We start from the raw sequence: 11,732 nt of genomic DNA on the forward strand, positions 1-11,732 counted from the left end.
GCTGGAGGCCAGCCTTCAGAGATCACTTGCAGGGTACCACTGGCTAACATTCACAGTAAGTACTTCCCAGCATACATTTCCATTGCTGAGTGATTATTTTTCCTGAAGGACCACATAATCCCCATGTAGGAACAACCAACCACAAAGGCCAGCAACCAGCCGCAAAGGCCGCTGTGCTCACACTAACACAAACATAAGCTGCTACCCCCCAGCCAGCACCATGAGGCGCACGCGCTCAGCATCCGCACTTGGCTGTCAGACAGGCAGACACAGCCTTGCACATACCACCCAGGAAGTTGGGAATCCACCCTGCCCAAGGGCTGACACCAGCATAAAGGGAAGCATAACCTTGTGGGGGGGGGAGCCTTCCCTCCTCAAAGGCTGCTTAAAAGCCTACCACTTGGAGATCAGACCCTGAGAGTCAGGGGAGCAGTGGGTCTTAGCAGGAGGGGACTTCCCAGCTCAGGAGAATCTGCCCTGTCCCTCCTATGAATGAAATGTCAGTCTGTAGCCAGGGTGACCCAGATTCTGGAATTCTTGAGAATTTCATCAACTCCTTTATAGACATTCAGTGCCCACCTACTATGTGCACCATCCTTAGGAGGAAGCATGGGGTAGCAAAGTAAGTAATGTCTGGAGTCCCGGTTGCTTGTCACCTCAATATTGATGCCTGATAAGGATTACGCAAACATTTCTTCCCCGTGTAAGACATGTTCAGTTTCTGTTATAGATACAAATACTGGGACCCAGAGATTCTATGTGAGTCCTCCAAGGTGAACGATTACAGCCTCCATGAGCTAGCAATCCCTATCTCACAGGGATGTTGTAAGGATACATGAGTTAATTCATGTAAAATTTTGAAAGGTGCCTGCCACAAACTAGGTTGTCATTAGATGTTCCATCATAGCTGATATGCCTGTTAAAAATTTATTTGTAGGAACATAACAAATTCAAATAACTCAAAACTCAGCTCTTCTCTTAACTCCAGCTTTCGTATGTTTCCTTGGCTTCCAATATTCCCAACAAATAGTTTTCAGTGTCAGTTCTATCCCAGGAATATGAGAAAGAGGGGTCAGGCTTGGATCCAGACATCTAAGTGTCTTCTGTACAATCCCTCCCCTGCCCCCGCCATCTCCCTTCCCGGTTTTTTTCTCTCCTCTTTTGAGAAAACACTTTCCCTACTCATCATAAACAAAACCCACTTCTCCGTGGCATTCACCCCAGCCCTGCTGCCTCTGCAGTTTTGTTCAGACTAAAAGCTTTCAATCCCTGCTTCTATGGTCTCTTAATTCCAGCAGGAGTACCCACAGGTCCTTCCCAAAGTCAGATCTATAGAGCCCTGTGCCCTGTGATATAATAAAGATCAGGTGGCTTTTGCATCAGAGCCATTCTGGCTATGTGACCTGGAACTCCTTGAACCTAAGTGTGCATATATGAAAAGTGTGTGAGTTATCTCCCACGGTTTGTGTGGAATAAGAGATGGCATGGAGTTTACTGCCCTTCAAGCTTTCAATTCACACACACGGATTACATTGAAATCTATTTTCTTTATTTTCTTCTATAAGCTTTTCATGAATTTTTATGCCTCCTCTATCTTAACCATACTAAAATCCAATTTAAAAAGCAGCAATTCAACACTCAGCCAACATATCAAGTCATTCTGAATTTCATTTCAAAGTGGTCCGTGAAATGTTCTGAAAATCTCAAATTCCTAGGGAATAAGCCCATAACTCTCTTTGAGACCCCAGCTCAATTTGGCCTACAGCCTGTAGTCACACCCTCTCCATCTTTTGAGGCTTGGCTCCAAATTGAATGACAGCTTCCGTGTCACCATGTGTTTACTTTGAGCTCCTTGGGGATACAGGCTGGGGCTGACTCACTACGGAATTTAAAGAAGCATCAATACATCTTTAAGTGAACTATGATCTGTTTTAGTGCTCCATCTCTCCAACCATCCGGTTACCCACTCATCACCTGTGAGAAAAGGACTCTGCATTAAGGGAAATTAATTCCCTCCAAAGCAGAGAGCCTTTGCCTCATGTAGTCGGGAGATGAAAATGCCTTCTTTCCTCTCCTGAGATCCTTTCCACCCAACTCTTCCTCCTTCAGTTCTGTCAGCTGCCTTCCCAGGTTCCAAGGATCTCTTTCCAAGCAGAGCCTCACATTTTCATGCAGGTAGAAGCTCCTCAGAAGGAACAATGTCCAGTGGCCCACAGTTGGAGGCCTTTAAGGATATTTGAATGAACCATCAGCCCCTGCCTTACACACACACATACACACACACACACACACACACACACACACACACACACACACACACCTTGGCCTTTCAAGCTCCAGGGTGACAAATCTAATCCTAGTCAGATAAGAAAGTTAAATTTTCTTGTGCACATTTGGCAGGGGAAGACAGGAGGGTGGGGGAGGGTAGGATCTCACCTAGCCACAAAGTTCCTCTTATCTGCAAATTCTTTGAAGTAGGAGAGGGGGGCTCTCAGAGACTGGGAACCAGAGGGTAGCTTTTTCTTACCACAGTTCTAACATATTTCAATAGGAGAGACTACCTGGCCCTAGAAAATATTAGTCTCCAAAGAAAAGAAAAAAAATCAACTTCCTTCAAACTCCTACCGTATTCCTGCCTAAGAGTACATCATGGAAATAGAAGCTGAACACAATGTTTACAGACTTCAGATCTGACATAGAATCCAAGACCTGTATTTGATCTCTGAACACTCTCTATGATATCTGACTAAGGAGTGGGGCCTGGAGCACCTATCTGTATGCTTCCCAAATGTGGGAAATCACAACTTAGCTTTCTCTCCCAGCCCCAATCAGCACATTATAACACTCAATCTTCCCACTGGTCCTAGCTCTGGCCTTGGTGATGACACAGAACTTCTTTGACTGAGATTGCTCCAGAACAGCTCTGACAACAATTAGAGGTGATGTCAGGCATCCACAAAATTTAGTTCCTTAAGATTATTTTGTTATATAAAATAACACAAAGAAGGCAAAAATGGACTGCAGGTTGGAGATGTGGAGTCCAGAATTATACCATGGTGAGATATGATGTAGCTTGAATCAATCAGGAGCTAGGCCAGAACAAGTCAAAGGGCCACCCTATGAAAGGTTGTGCTAGATATTGGAGACTGATAGAAAGTTGTGCTGGATGCTGGAGATTCAATGCAAGGTCATGGTAGATTCAGAAGAGTGATGGGATGACTTGATGCTGGATGTCGGGAACTGAACGATGCTCATTCTGCCTGTTGAAATGGGAAAGCTCAGCTCACTTGGAGCATATGAGAGAGGGAGCCACCATGCTAAGGAAGGTCTTCTGATTTCTCTCTTAGGCTAAGAATAACTATAAGAACACTGAAAATTCAAAAACAGAAAATAAGAATAGTTTTCCAGCTCCAAGACCTGTACCTTCTTCTTCCCAAGCAAATGCATACCTCTTCTCTAGTTCATCCCCAAGGCTGCTCTCAGCCTTGCTGATGGAGGTTACCCTTGGTTCATTGGAGCCTACCCAACTCTATCCTACTTCATCTACAACCTACATGCAATAAACACTAAATACATATCTGCAAGTGCAACTGTTTGTCACACCAGTTTATACTGGTTGTGGCTGGTGCAGAGGCTGCATATCTAAAGAGTAGGAGCCTGCCAACTATGTATAAATAGTAGAGGTCAGCCTTACTTTAGCCAGGAGATCCAGAGCTTTGCCCTGACTCTGCCAGTGATTTATTTTTTTCTATGGTGATTTTTAAGCCAATCTATTTTTGTCTTCAAGATTTGGTTTCACTGTTTAAGGAACACAGAAGAATTCTCAGGCATGATAAGCCCTAAAATCCTTCATGATGATCAAGAAGGTCCCACTTGGTTTATGTGGTGGGGCTAAATCCCCTTTGGGGCCATTAGAACAGACCATTGTCTTATTTCCCCCAGAGCACCTCCATTACTCTCCCTGCCTATCATTAGACTATTTCTGAATTCTGGGAACCACATGAAGAATGTGTTCAACTGTGAGTTTGGCCAAGTTAAGCCAAAGTCACCTTTGCTATTTAAAACCTCTCCCCACAGAGCAGCATGTTGATGGAAGAAGTAAATCCCTACTCATTCCTGAGTCCACTTTGCAGTAGCTTAATCCCCCAAGATTAAGGAGCCCAGCCTCCGTACCAGTCTCCCCTTCCCTCTAGGTCCTCCCCAGAGGCTACATTAGGCAGATTTGGAATGTCCAGTCCCCCACCTCCAATGGCCTGGCTATGTAAGCACCCTCTCTGGGGACACTGAGCTGGCTGTTGTTTCCCAGAACTAATCTCTGTTGATTAGCCCAATCTTTTCTACAGGGTCTAAGTCCTGTCTAAACTCAGGCCACCCAGGTTACAGACCCTAAGACACAGGGTAGCCAGAGATTAGCTCAGCCAAGACTTGAGATGAGAATGGATGCTGAATCTAGTGGTCAAGCTTTTGAGTCCTAGGATGTCAAGGTGTGAAGGTGTGACTAGAACCTCAGGATTGAGTTGACATAAACCACAGTTGAAAAACTGTGCCATCTTTCAGCACATGTGATCTTAATGCAGGGTCAAAGGCTGTGAAAATGTTTAAAGAAAACAATAGATCTTTCCAACTATCTCATATTTGGGGTAAAGTTAGGACTCAAACCCAGGTTTTAGTTGTTTTTTACCACCTTCCAGTCCTGAGATTGACAAGTGGCAAATGGAGACAAATACACATGCACATAAGACTTTACTATGCACTAGGCACAGAATATTCTAAGAATGTTGTCAAAATTGTCTTTTTTAATCCCCACAAAAAACTAAAGGTAGGTTCTCTAACCCCCAATTTATAAATGAGGTTAAAACTGTAAGAGTTATAAGAAGTCCTTCACTCACCCTGCATTGATCTATTTGACAAAAGAGAAGTGAAGTCAAATTACATCCAGTATACAGAGTTGGGGATCCAGGATCCCAGCAGTCAATGGGCAGGCAATGAAGCCTGGAGAATATCAAGATCATACAAAGTTGAGGAGATGGCCCCAAGAACAGCCAGCTACACACAGACTCACTCTGCCTGGTACACATGGTGTGCAGCTCCAGGAAATGCCATCTGCTGTGCCTTCCATGTGAGTTGTGCCTGGTGGGATTGGCAGCGGAGCAGAGCCCCAGCTTCACCGGCACAGGCAACTGCCAGCCAGGTGTGTGTCACAGTCATTTAGTGGGGCTGTTGTGTTCTAGAATGAGGAATCCTCAGCCTACAATGGAGGCCTTGCCAGCCCCAGAGGTAATGTTCCCCAGCTGCAGCTGCAGCCCCCACCAGTTCGGCACGACATCACACCAAGGGGAGCCCATGGGTTATATGTCTAGACAGTCAGACTGAGAAGGACGCTCAGCATCTTGGGAGACGTTTCCTGCATTCCTCCCACCTTCGGGAATGGAAACTGAGCTAACAGCAAATTTGTTCTAATTATAAGGAAACAAGGAGAATTGAACAGGAGTTGCTCAAGGCTAAGGTCTTCCAAAGCTTTCTCTGGCCCTTTCCCTTTTTTCATCTCCTCATCAAGAAGTGCCCACTGTGCTACATCCTGCTGGGCCTTGGGCTGGGGCTCTGCCCCGAAGCACTGCCTGCCTAAAGGAATAATGACCCCATCTTCAGACCACAATTTTTCAGGTGTCATCCAAAAGAAATCTTGGAGAAAGGAGCACAAAGGATCACAGATTCTCCAAAGCTAGGCCTGGCTTTGGCAAGGCTTGTGAGCAGAAGGCAGGAGGGTTCTCTGTCCTCTCTTATCCCACACTGAAGGCCTCTTGCCAAAATGCCCTGACCTCTTAAGAATTCACTGATGGCCCTTCAGAATTTATTCTCTCTACACATCTCAACAGAGGACTAGATCTGGAGTTCAGGCTGCTCCTTTTCTAAGAAGCTTTTACAAATCGTTCACCCATTATGCTACCTCCAGGATGCGTGCGCTTGTGTGTGTGTGTGAGTGTGTGTGTGTGTGTGTGTGTGTGTGTGTGTACCTGTAAAATGTGCCCATGTATTCTTCCTCTTCATTTTTATTTCAAGAAGCAGTTGGGTATAATGATTGAGAACAAGGACCCTGTAATCAGACACTCACAGTCAAATGCTGACTGAGAACAGGGACCCTGTAATCAGACATTCACAGTCAATCCTGAACTATCCTTGTATGACCTTAAGCAAACTCCTTAACCTCAGGCCCACTCATCAGAGCAGTTGACAGTTACAGTAGAAGCTGTGTGGGGTTAATAAAGGGATTCATAAGAATGGCTAAATCTAGTACTTGACCACTAATATCGTAAGCAGTCCCAGTCTGCTGCCAGCCTCAGTGGCTCACAGTCCCTGAACTCTACTCAGCTATGTAGATACTTGATTGGGTTTTACCAGGTATGGAGAATATGAATGCTTGGCTTTTTTATGGATATATATTTTTTTATTTATACATTTAAGTGTGTGATTCAGGGGCATTAAGCACTATCCACAGTGTTGTTATAGCCAGCACTATTATCCATAGTTAGTACTTTCTCATTCCAAACATAAACCCAATTCCTTAAACAATGGCTCCACATTTACTTCCCTACTCACCCAGCCTCCAGGGAACCACTATTCCACATTCAGGCTCTATAAATGGCTTGTTGTAGTTGTGTCACAGAACTAGAAACAGTGGTTTTTATTCTTGTTCTTCTGACTTACTTAGCTTGTTGTTTTCAAGTTCCACCCATATGTCTTTCCTCCCCTGTAAGGCTAAGATTCTATTATGTTTATGTCATGCTTCTATCTCTTGACTATTATGACTCATGCTACCATAAGCATGTGGCTATATAATCTCTTGTTTTGTGGCATGTATACTGAAAAATAGAATTTCTGGGTGAAGGTTTAAGGTACCTACAATCCTGTATTTCACAGCACTGTGATATGTGATATTATTGCCATCTTTCCACACATGTGATCTTAAAGCAGGGTCAAAGGCTATGAGAAGTGTTCTGAGAGCTCCTGGCCTGCTACCATGAAATGTCCCTGAAAGCAATGAAGGCAGAATGAAGTACACTGAGGCAGTCGAGAAAGATGTATGCTCAAAGTAGAAACAGTGGATTAGGTGCTTCGGTATTGCTGTAATGAAACACCTTAACCAATCAACTATGAAAGGAAGTGTATAATTGGGCTTATGGTTCCAGAGGATTAGAGTCCATGATGACGGAACAAAGGGATGACAGCAGGAATAGCTGAGAGCTAGCTCACTTTTCAAACCTCAAGCAGGAGGCAAGAGAGCATATTGAGAGTGGTAAACTTCTTAAAATCTAAAAGTTCTCCCCCAGTGACCCACTTCCTCCAAAAAGGTCACACTTCCTAGTCCTTTCCCAAACAGTTACACCAACTAGGAAGCAAGTTATTCAAACATGTGAACCTATGAGGACCATCCTCGTTCAAACCACCACAGACGGATCTGGAGGAGACACTGAAGGGGGTATGAAAATTCAAAGTATGCGTCCTAGAAGACGAGGCTATTGCTTTTGTGCATCTCCCAAGCAGAACTAGAGTGAAGAGCACAGAGGGAATCTCCTGGGAACCTGGGTCCACCTCCAAATGAGGAAAGGGAAGGCTGGCCTTCTAAATGGCAGAACTGTCCAGAGACAGCTCCATGTCCCTGGAGGGATGGAAATGGTGGAGATCTAAAGGACACAGGAGTGGTGGGGATGTGGTCCTCGTGGCCTCCACTGAAGTCAGTGCAGTCTGCAAGTTTGTGATTTAAAGAATTCTGTGCTAGACTCCAGGTGAAAGCACTGTCCCCTTCCTTCCCTCTTGGCACCTCTCCCCACCAGTCCAGACAAATTCTGCCCCCGCTTCTCTATATTGGCAAGGACACTGTTCAGCCCCCGCAGGGAAGAACTTCATTTCCAAGCACTGATTGCGGGATATTATGTGGCTAAGTTTCTGTGGTTCCCTTCTCCCTTTTCAGTGGGAAATAATGCCATGTGCTTGCAAAGGAAGGCTACAAGGAATAGTGACTAGGTGTGTCTCCTTTCCAGCCTCTAAAGGCTCCTCTCCTACCCCTAGCCCATGTTCCTGTACAACAGATGGTTAGCCAAGCACAGAGCTGACTTTAGCTTAGGACATCTTATATCATTTTCCACTTGAGTAAATCCTACCTATCTTCTTAGAGCTCATTTAGAAAGCCAATGAAATAGTCTTCTTCCTCCCCCTTTTCCCCCTCCTCCCTCTCCTCTTCTCTTCTAAGATGTGGTCTGTTGGCATAGTCCTTAATGGCACTATTTATAGATGTTTACCAAGTACACACTCAGCACCAGGACTATCCTAGGCACTGGGTCTACATCAGTGAATAAGCAGTAGTCATTTTTGCCATCCCTGTGTTTATATTGTAGCCAGAGACAAAGAAAATGAGCATAGAAGCAAAAAAAACATACATAGTTACTTAACTTAGGGATGACTGTAAAACAATCAAACAGGGTCTAGTCTACGCATTGACAGAACAGGAGCTCTCTCAGGGACATCTGACTGAAGACCTCAGTTATGACAAGAGCCAGCCACAGGAAGGCCCTGGGGGAGAAGGTACACAAGTGAAGAGCTTCAAACCTGAAGAACTTGGATTGTTCAGGGAAAAAACGTCACTGTGACTGGAACATAGAGACCAAAGGGAAATAGATGGTATAACATGAAGAGGTTATGGAAGCCATGATAGGGACTCCAGCGGGAAGCCGGAAGTGATATACAACACTGTTTGATGATGTACAACAGATCCCTGGCTCCTGCATAAAGAATAGACTGCAGTGCAAACGCTGGAAGCAGAGAGAGAAGCAAGAACCTACTGCAATAGTGGAAGCCCCCAGGATAGTGGGCCAGGCTTTGACTGTAGCAATGTGCATAGTGAATCCGACAGCTGGCTAGGAACTGTGACACTTTCTCAAGTCGATGCTTATTGACACCGAGGGCTTCATCCTGGAGGTGTGACAGATCCATTCCAAATACATTTCATGGGACCTTAGTATAAATTGTCAGATATTTGGCCACTGTGGTTTCTCCTTTTCTATGTCAGAAGCAGGTTGGTGTCTAGCTCGAGCAGCTCTGAGGTATGTTCTTCCTACCTGTTCTCTGGATATTCAGATCCTTGAGGGGCAGAGTCAGGTGTCTAGAGACTGGCAAGCAATCATTTCATCTCCCTTTCCAAGCCACACTCAGCCTCCTCCACAGACGGGACTTAACCAATCTGATCAGTCAATAAGGAGAAACGCCTAACCTATCTCTTAAGCTCCTCTAAGACTTGGCAGAGAGGCTTACACGCTTAACCTAGCCATGATTAGAGTTGTTTGCCATTTTGTTCTGGACTCAGTTTCCCTCTCTGGTGGGGCAAAAGCTTGGACTTAGTGACTTACAATGTCTTGTAGCTCTGAGGCTCTCTGGCCTGTTTATAGTACTCTGTTTCCACTCAGAAACCCTTGTACATCTGCTCCTCATGGAGAGAATAAAGCCACGGTGTCTGGATGGAGCCGGTTCTGCACCGGGCTGCAGTCCCACAGCAGAGAGGCCCACTCGAAATCCTCTGAGGAGGGCAGCAGCAGAACCCGACCATGGTCTGCTCTGCCCTGTGCGTTCTGGAAAGCACCAGCAAAGCCCACATTCCCAGCCCACGCGCTGGAGCAAGCCGTCCTCTCTTTGAAACTTAAGAAAGTAGCAGGAACAGCCATTTACCTGTCACATGGTTTTCATAATTTCCCTGGCACCTTCGCTAATCATTGAAGCGGTTTCAGCAGGCGCTGCAGCAAGCTCCAGGTCTGACGTGAACACGCTGGACCGCAGCTTTTTTTTACAGTGAGATCTTACAGGACCCCTCCGTGTCCAGCCACGGGGATCTGCTTATGAATATTTGAGCGTCCTGATGAAACCCAGTAAACTGAGTCTCGGGAAGATAAAATCCATTATGTTTTGGGAAGTAAAGTCACTCTAAGGCTAACTCTATGCTAGAAACACCCAGGGTGGCTAAAGGAGAGGAACAAAGCATTGCAGACAGCTGAGAAGCCGAGCAGCTCAGGGGTGACAGGAGGCTAAGTATTCAGTATAGGCCCGTGCGGTCTCAAAATGAGACTCTTGTATTCCCTTTCTCCCAGGGGAATGATGTGTGCAGTGCCCAAGAGTACAAGGGACACAGTGAAAGAATGTTAACCCCTGTTACTTCCCAGAATTCCAGACTCTAGGGAGCTAAACACTGTGGTTTCAGGAAAAGTAAAAGGGGAATAGGTGGTTTCAACAGCTGAGGCTGCAGACAAGGTGTGATGTGAAGCTATCTTACTGGGCATGTTTCCTCATCTGTGCAGTGGGGTCCACAGTGCAATTTCTAGCAATGTAGCAAAGGGGAGATGAGTTAAGGGCAACTCGTAGCTGGTTTAAAACATTCTAAATTGCTTCCAGGGTTTATTTGTGGTGGAGGGAGGGGTGACATCGAATACAGGCTAGAAAACCTGCTTCACTCCATGCCCACTTCTCAGCCCCGAGCAAGGGTTGGGATAAGCAGCCCAGGATCCTATTTGGTACCCAAAGGCCTGCTCAGTCTCCAGGGGGGCAATGGTACGGCAGATTTCCTTGGGCAGCCAAAGAGGCTGAGCCCAGTGAATTTCCACAAGCCCGGAGGGCCCCACTCAGAGCCTCACACCTAGGGGAACTTGAGATGTTGGCCAAGTTCAGGCTGTGGGAGGGAAATGCAAGTGCTGTGTCGGCTGGATTTGGTGGGGAAATGGGCCTCCAGGGTGGAAAACGAAAATAAAGACAAGGATTCTTGCTGTAGCTTGCTCACAAAGAGATACAATCCTCAAAGCCTCCTCTCCCCTATCTCAGGCTTTGGTTGGAGAACTGAGCTTCTAAATCAGGCCCAGCAGAGACCTACCTCCTCCAGGCAGCCTGCTTAGATAATTCTAGCTCTGTTAGTGTTAACAACCCCCAGGCCTTGAAGTATTAGCCCTTACACTTGTAACAGACCACTTTCACAACTTTGGTTCCATGATTTTTTTTTTTTTTTTTTTTTTTTTTTTTTTTTTTTTTTTTGGTTTTTTGAGACAGGGTTTCTCTGTGTAGTCTTGGCAGTCCTGGAACTCACTCTGTAGACCAGGTTGTCCTTGAACTCAGAAATCCGCCTGCATCTGCCTCCCAAGTACTGGGATTAAAGGCATGTGCCACTACTGCCTGGCTGGTTTGATGATTTTGATTATAAACTTCCACCCAGAAAGGCAAAAGAAATAAATTCTCTATTTATTGACTCGCTACTGTTCACCTCATCCTGCGCTAGATACTTCTTGTATGTCCTCTCACATAAACCATGTAGCAGCCCTCCCAGGTTTGGACCACTTTATTGTGTCTCTCATATAATGTCAAGGTAAGTGGGGTCCAAACCTGTTGCTCTGGGGTTCTCTAATGTCAAATGTCCAAGTCCCCTATCCTTTAGGTCAATGTGAGTTTCCCAGGGCGAGAAGAAGAATGGTAGTACATTTGGGGAGTGCTGTCTGTTAAGAATCCCTCCTGCTTCTCCTGGGCCCCAGGGGGGCATTCAAGGCTTTGAATGGCCATGCAGAGAAAATACAGAACTTACTTTCCAGAGCTCAGTGTATTGGAGGGAGTCCAAACACAAGTTTGTAGCACTCCTCCAAGTCCATGGCCACACACTTTGAGACATGACATCTCTAAAGAAAAGGAGCCCAAAATGGCAGTATCTGGGG

Source organism: Mastomys coucha, unplaced genomic scaffold (assembly GCF_008632895.1).
Source record: "Mastomys coucha isolate ucsf_1 unplaced genomic scaffold, UCSF_Mcou_1 pScaffold18, whole genome shotgun sequence".
In the NCBI taxonomy this organism is placed as follows: domain Eukaryota; kingdom Metazoa; phylum Chordata; class Mammalia; order Rodentia; family Muridae; genus Mastomys; species Mastomys coucha.